This window comes from Mus caroli, unplaced genomic scaffold (assembly GCF_978045245.1).
Source record: "Mus caroli unplaced genomic scaffold, Mus_caroli_1 scaffold_18, whole genome shotgun sequence".
In the NCBI taxonomy this organism is placed as follows: domain Eukaryota; kingdom Metazoa; phylum Chordata; class Mammalia; order Rodentia; family Muridae; genus Mus; species Mus caroli.
This window is the reverse complement of record NW_028227273.1, coordinates 46,788,133-46,795,003: the sequence shown is the minus strand read 5'-3', so window position 1 is coordinate 46,795,003 and position 6,871 is coordinate 46,788,133. Positions and strand designations below refer to the sequence as shown.

Below are 6,871 nucleotides of genomic sequence, written 5' to 3'. Positions count from 1 at the left end.
ATTTTTTTGGTTTTTCAAGACAGGGTTTTTCTGTGTAGCCCTGGCTGTCCTGGAACTCACTTTGTAGACCAGGCTGGCCTAGAACTCAGAAATCCACCTGCCTCTGCCTCCCAAGTGCTGGGATTAAAGGTATGTGCCACCACCGCCCGGCTAAATGCTGGGTTTATTTATTTAGGTTGGAACAGGATCCTCAGAGCAAACTGGTTAGGAAGACAATCCATACTGATGAGCTCTGGGTTTGATTGAGAGAGCCTGTCTCTATGAGAAGGCAGAAGGGTAATGAGGGAGTGATTCTGCACATCAACCTTGAGCCTCAACACACATGCACACACATGCACATACATGCACACACATGCACATACATGAACACACATACACACACATGAATATATGTGCACACAACATACATAATGCACACATGCACATGCATGCACATACATGTACACACATGAACATACATACACACATGCATATACGTGCACACACAATGCACATAATGCACACATGCACACATATGAACACATGAAAATACATACATACATGTATGCATACCACACACATAATAGAAATTTAAAAGAAAAAAACAGTAGTAATAAAACAATGTGCGGGGGCGGGGGGGGGGAGGCTGGAGAGATGGCTCAGTGGTTAAGAGCACTGACTGCTTTTCCAGAGGTCCTGAGTTCAAATCCCAGCAACCACATGGTGGCTCACAACCATTTGTAATGGGACACAACCATCTGTAATGGGGTCCGATGCCCTCTGTTGTCCTTCCTCTCTTCCCTCAGCACCCCTCCCCCACACTTTCTCCATTTCTGCTCACCCGGGGCCAGCATAACCCTTAAGCATCCAGTCCTTGAGTCAGCACAAGCTTGTTTGCAAGGCCTCCTTTCTGGGGTGTTGGGGAGACACTTTGCCACACAGGTGGGGAAGGTATGCTGGAGACAAGGACAGATCGCATTCTGACTTTAGAGAAAAGTGACTTAAAGACAGAGAAGGGCCACAGAGCCCTCGGAGCCTGGGGACCAAGGCTGTCTCAGTCCCTAGCAGGTCTCAGCACCTAGCAGACGGACAGCAGAGATGGGAGAGGAGGAGGAGCCTGGGCCTGGCACCCCAGGGGGTTCTCCTTTGGGGGACACGAGAGCTGAGCCTTTGGTCCCCTGAGCCTCCCAACACTCCGAGGGCTGTTGATACAATTGCATCTGCAGTGCTCGACTCTCTCTCAGCTTAATGACTTAAAAGCCACTTGAGGCTCCAACTGACCTAGAGTCCAGCCCCGTGTGGGCAGGGAAGGGAGGGTGGCCCAGCACACATGGTGGAACTATGCCTCAGACCTTCCTTAATGACCATCACTGGGGTCACTGGGGATGGAGTGACTATAATCCATAGTCCTTTCCCACCTCTCCCATCAGGAGACCCACTTTCTAACCTTTCTTCAGAGCCCTTCCCATGCAGACCCAGAATCCTTTGGGTGGTTAGACCAGACATGTCTCCAACTACCAAGGCTGAGGTGAGAATCAGAAAGTAACCAAGGCAGAGTATCTGGGTGAAGGTGAAGCCCATCATCTGGTGTTCGGGGTGGGAAGGAAATTTTCTTTTCTTTTTTTTTTTCTTTTTTTTTTTTTTAGACTGTAGAATGAAATGGGAGGCACTGGTAAATACTGAGCAGGGATGATAGAGCAACATGCTTTTATTTTATTTTATTTTATTTTATTTTATTATTTTTTGTTGTTTTGTTTTGCTTCAGACAAGGCATCTATATTCCAGGCTGGCTCAAATGCCCTATGGGATTTACAGGCATGCAACAACTTGCCTAGTTAGTTTTGGTTTGCTTTGCTTTTTGTTTGTGTCTATGCACCGCCTCACCTAGTTGATTCGGTCGTGGGGATCAAATCCAGGTCTTTGTGCAAGCTTGGCAGGCACCCGACCAACCCAGGCACACACACAGGCCTGCTTTACGGAAGGTTTTGTGGTTTTGGAGATTGGATTCATGGCACCTTTGAACACTCCAGACCAAGTGCCCTACCACTGAGTTAGATCTGTAGCCTTTGATTTTCTGAGACAGGATCTCTCTACAAAGTCCAGGCTGGCCTTGAACTTGGGATCTTCCTGCCTCTTCCTGCTAAGTGCTTTGATTACTGGTGAGTGGTCCTATGCCCAGCAGCAAACAGATTTTATTTTAATTTAAATGATCTTATTTTATTTTTAAATTATGTGTATGTGTCTGGGTCTGGGTAGGGTATGTGCACGAGAGGACAGGTGTTCTCAGAGGCCAAAAGAGGGTGTCGGATCCCCTGGAGCTGGAGTTATAGGCAGCTGTGAGCCACTCTGCAGGAACGGTACGTGCTGTTCACTGTGAGCCATCTCTCAGACACTTTTTAAAGCATTATTAGTATTATGTGTATTTACTTGTATGCATGCCTGCATAGGTGTAGCCACTCATGGGGTGAACACGGTGCGTGTGGAGGTCAGAGGACAACGTTTGGGAGTAAGTTCTCTCCTTCCACCATGTAGGGATCCAATGCAGGCCATCAGCCTTGGCAGTAAGTGCCTTTACCCACTGAGCCATTTCGCCAGCTGCAAACACATTTTAAAAAAGGGCGTTGATGTTCACATAGACCAGCCTAGGGGTAGGGACAGGAGGGGAAGCAATTAGGAAGCTATTGTGATGGCCAGGTGAGAATTGTTGGTGGCCCAAATCTGGAGAGATGGCCAGGTTGTAGCTAATGTGTCCCATCAGATCCATCCATCAGTGGGTGGGCTGTTGGCAAGGGACAACGGCAGGAGGGTGGAAGCTGAAGCTCTTGTTAAAGGAGGAGGAGGGCTTACACATTGGTGATGTAAATACCAACTGGTAAGATAGTAAGTAAAATAGTCAAATAGTCAAATAGTCAGATGGTAGACTAACATGCTTAGAACATACAAAGCCCTCCCTCCTTGTTCCTATCCACCGCACTGCATAAGCCAGGAAAAGGTGCTTGTAATCCCAGAACTCAGGAGGTCAGGGGAGGAGGATCAAGGATCCAAGGTCATCCTGGGCTATATAATAAGTTACAGGCTAGCCTGGGCTACACAATACCTTGCCACGAAACAAAACAAAGGCTACAGGTGCTTGAGGCTCAAAGGAAGCTTCTCCCTGTCCAGTCCTGGGTAGAACTCTCAGATTTTTAGAAGGAACAGGCGACAGCCTAGTAGAACAGGACTCGTTTTATTTAAGTTTGTTAATATGATTTATCACTTTTAAATATTTAGACATATGGAATGTGAACCCTCATTTGTACTTTTGCCCCATCCAGGGATGAATGGAAAACTTCTGAAGGCTGGGATCATGTCTTCTCAGGCTTGATCACCCTACTCCGGGCCCCTGGTAATTTCCACCAGACTAGAAGGAGAAACAGACCCCAGCCTGGCAGTAACATATGTGCACTCTGTATGCCCTGGGAAAGGCTGGATTGTTCAGAGGTCTTTAAAAGATGTGTCCTGGGATCAGGGGGGCAGCTGATCCCAAACCCAGGAGAGGACAGTATGGGTTGGGAGCCCAGTGTAGCTCTGGAGGACCTGCTGTTGTTCAGCTCCTGGTGTGTCTTGTCAATCAACGTGATGCTTATAACTCCATTGGCTGGGGAGATACAGGGTCTGGCATGCATGACTTCTAGAAAGCATCGATTATTGCTAGCTCATAAAGTGGCCCCTTGGAAGGGATGTTTGAATTTTTAAATTACATTTTGTTTATCTATGTGGTTCTTTCCTTCCCCTATATGGGTCTGTGAGATGGAGCCCAGGTTGAGGCATTTGGCTGCAAAATGCCTTTATTAGCTGGGCCATCTCCAGGGCTCCTGGAACAGGCACGTAAACCAAGCTAAGGGTCGGGGCAGCCTGTCATCTTGGCACTCGGTGGCTCAGGCAGAAAGACAGACAGAAGGGTGGGCTGCATGAGACTCTGTCTCAGAACCAAAGGATCTTGGACCAGGGTGAGGGCTCAGCAGGCGAAGGCACTTGTGGGCACAAGCCTGCACATCTGAGTTCAATTCCCAATCCCTATGTTAAGTTGATTAAAACCTAACCACTACACTACATCAGCCCTATTTATTTATTTGTGTGTGTGTGTGCGCGTGCGTGTGCGCGTGTGTGTGTGCATGACTTAACATGCCATGGGCCCACATGTGGAAGTCAGAGGGCAACTTCAAAGACTTAGCTCTTTGTGTTTATCATGTGAGTTTGGGGGATCAAACTCAGGTTGCCAGTTGCCTTAGGGTCTTATTGCTGTGAAGAGACACTATGACCACAGCAACTCTTATAAAGGACAACATTTAATTAGGGCTGGCTTACAGTTTCAGAGGTTCAGTCCATTATCATCATGGAGGGAAGCATAGCAGTGTGTAGTTGGGTACGGAGCTGGAGAAGGAGCTAAGAGTGCTACATCTTGATCTGCAAGCAGCAGAAGGAGACTGTGTGTCACATGGGTGTAGCTTGAGCATATATAAGACCTCAAAGTCTGCTCCCACAGTGACATACTTCCTCCAACAAGGTCACAACTCTTAATAGTGCCAGTCCCTATAGGCCAAGCATTCATACACATGAGTCTATGGAGGCCGGTCTACTGTGTCATCTTGACCCTATTTTGTTTCTTTGTCACAGGGTCCATTATGTTGCTCAGGCTGGGTCCAAACACTGGGCAGTGGGTAGTAAACCTGCTCTAGGCTCCTGCATACTGAGATTACAGGTGATGTCTACTAAATAGCATGCCTGGTAATCCTAGCATCTTGAGACTGCAGCAGGAAGATTCTGAGTTTGAGACCAGCCCAAGTAACATCACAGACCCTTATCTCAAAATGTAAGGACTATAACTAGACAGCAACACATACCTACATCTAACTCTTAAAGGATAAAGTCAGAAGAATCAGAAGTTCAAGACCAGCCTTGGCTACATAGCAAGTTTTAGGCTAGCCTGCTGTCATGGGTTGAATGAGACTGGCCCACATAGGCTCCTGCATTTGAATGTTTAATCATCAGTTGGTGGACTGTTTGGGAAGGATTAGGAGTTGTTATGTCTTTGTTGGAGGAGGTATGGCCTTGTGAATGGGGTTTAAGGTTTCAAAAGCCCACACCAGGCCTAGTGGCTTTCTCTGTGCCTGGGGATCAGGATGCAGGATGTAAAGCTCTCAGCTACTGCGCTAGTGCTATGCCTGTGTGCCTCCTGCCCTGATAATGGAGCAACCCTCTGAAACTGTAAGCCAGCCCACAAGTAAATGCTTTCTTTCTTTCTTTCTTTCTTTTTTTTAAAGATTTATTTATTTATTATATGTAAGTACACTGTAGCTGTCCTCAGATACTCCAGAAGAGGGCATCAGATTTCATTACGGATGGTTGTGAGCCACCATGTGGTTGCTGGGATTTGAACTCTGGACCTTCAGAAGAGCAGTCGGCGCTCTTAACCACTGAGCCATCTTGCCAGCCCGTAAATGCTTTCTTTTACCAAATTTGCCTTGGTCATGGTGTCTCTTCACAGCAATAGAACAGTAACTAAGGTACCTTCATTTCATAAGACCTTCCTTTAAACAACCAAAAACAAATCAGAAAACTAAGAGGGACATAGTTTAACGTTACTATGTTTGCTGAGGATGTCCTAAACTCTAGGTTGGATCTTTAGCACCACAAAAAAGTAATAAATGCCGCCTCTCTGGAAGCAGAGTCAGTTCAAGACCTGTGTGTGTGTGTGTGTGTGTGTGTGTGTGTGTGTGTGTGTGTGTGTAGCAAGTTCCAGTACAGCCAGGGCTACATAGTGAAATCTTGTTTCAAAAACTAAAGGAGTAGAGAACGAGAATGTCAAGCCTGCACTGCCCTTGCAGAGGACATGAGTTCGAGTCCCAGCTCTATCGGGGGTGAGGCTAGTGGTATGTGTGCTCATAGGTTGGAACTCCAGCTCCAGGGGAGTCTGACAACTTCTAGCCTCTTCAGGCATCTGCATTCCCATAAAGAAATTTCTCCTCACCTCAAGATAATGAAGACAAAAATATTTTTTTTTAAAAAAGTCAATAACTCGCCAATATCTGTGCTCCTAAGGACGATGCTGAGAGACATGTGCTTATGGGTGTGTGTGCGTATGGGTTGTGTGTGTATGGGTGTGTGTGTGTGTATACCCATGCACACACACACAACCTAATGACTCTCCTCTGAATCTTTTCTCTGGTGGAGTCCTAGCCACACCCACTTCAGATGCCTGACTTTCCTCCCACCCTGCTCCAAGCCCCACACCTTGCACTAAGCCTCCTCCCTGCCCCCTGCCCCCTCCCCGCATCCTTTCCCCCCTGCCATAAATCTAACTCTACAGTGCGTAGGGATGTGAGGGTGAGGGGAAGAAGGGGAGTCTGGTGTAAACCTGCAGCAAAGCAAAACCAACCTCGGCTAATGAAAACGGTGATAAATCTCTGTCTATCAGGTTGTTGTAAGCACAAACATTGCCAAACAAGGGCGCAGCTGGCCTGCAGGCACTCCTCCCTCCAGCGTGCAGAGCTTTAAATGGGAATGGTTGCTTTATACATCTGTTTACTGCTGGAACGCAGGAAGGACTGAGACGAGAGTTCTTAGCCAGGAAATGGGAAACATGCTAGGTGAGAAACACCCCGCCCCCTCAATCCCCTATACCTGAGCACAACCCTGCTGGCCAGTCCCCAGCCTCCTCTGTCCCTGTCCTGCTAAGTTCTCTCTGATACAGTCCACTGGGTGTAGACGTAGGGGACAAGATGCTAGCCCTGCGCCCAAGCTAGCTGATATTCAAGGCTCCAGAGTAAGGCCTCAGCTTAGCTCCAAACATGCACTTCTGGCCAGGTAGACCTATTTCCTGTTCAAAGTTCTTCATCCTGCCTGGAACGTC

General features: G+C 47.5%; 1 long non-coding RNA gene across 1 annotated transcript; it reads left to right on the top strand.

Moving 5' to 3' along the window:
* Positions 1 to 1,884: 1,884 nt before the first annotated feature.
* On the top strand, positions 1,885 to 2,497 carry LOC147000402 (uncharacterized). Its single transcript, XR_015045911.1, has 3 exons — positions 1,885 to 2,138; positions 2,236 to 2,336; positions 2,427 to 2,497. It is a non-coding gene; the product is annotated as an uncharacterized LOC147000402 (long non-coding RNA).
* Positions 2,498 to 6,871: the final 4,374 nt, after the last annotated feature.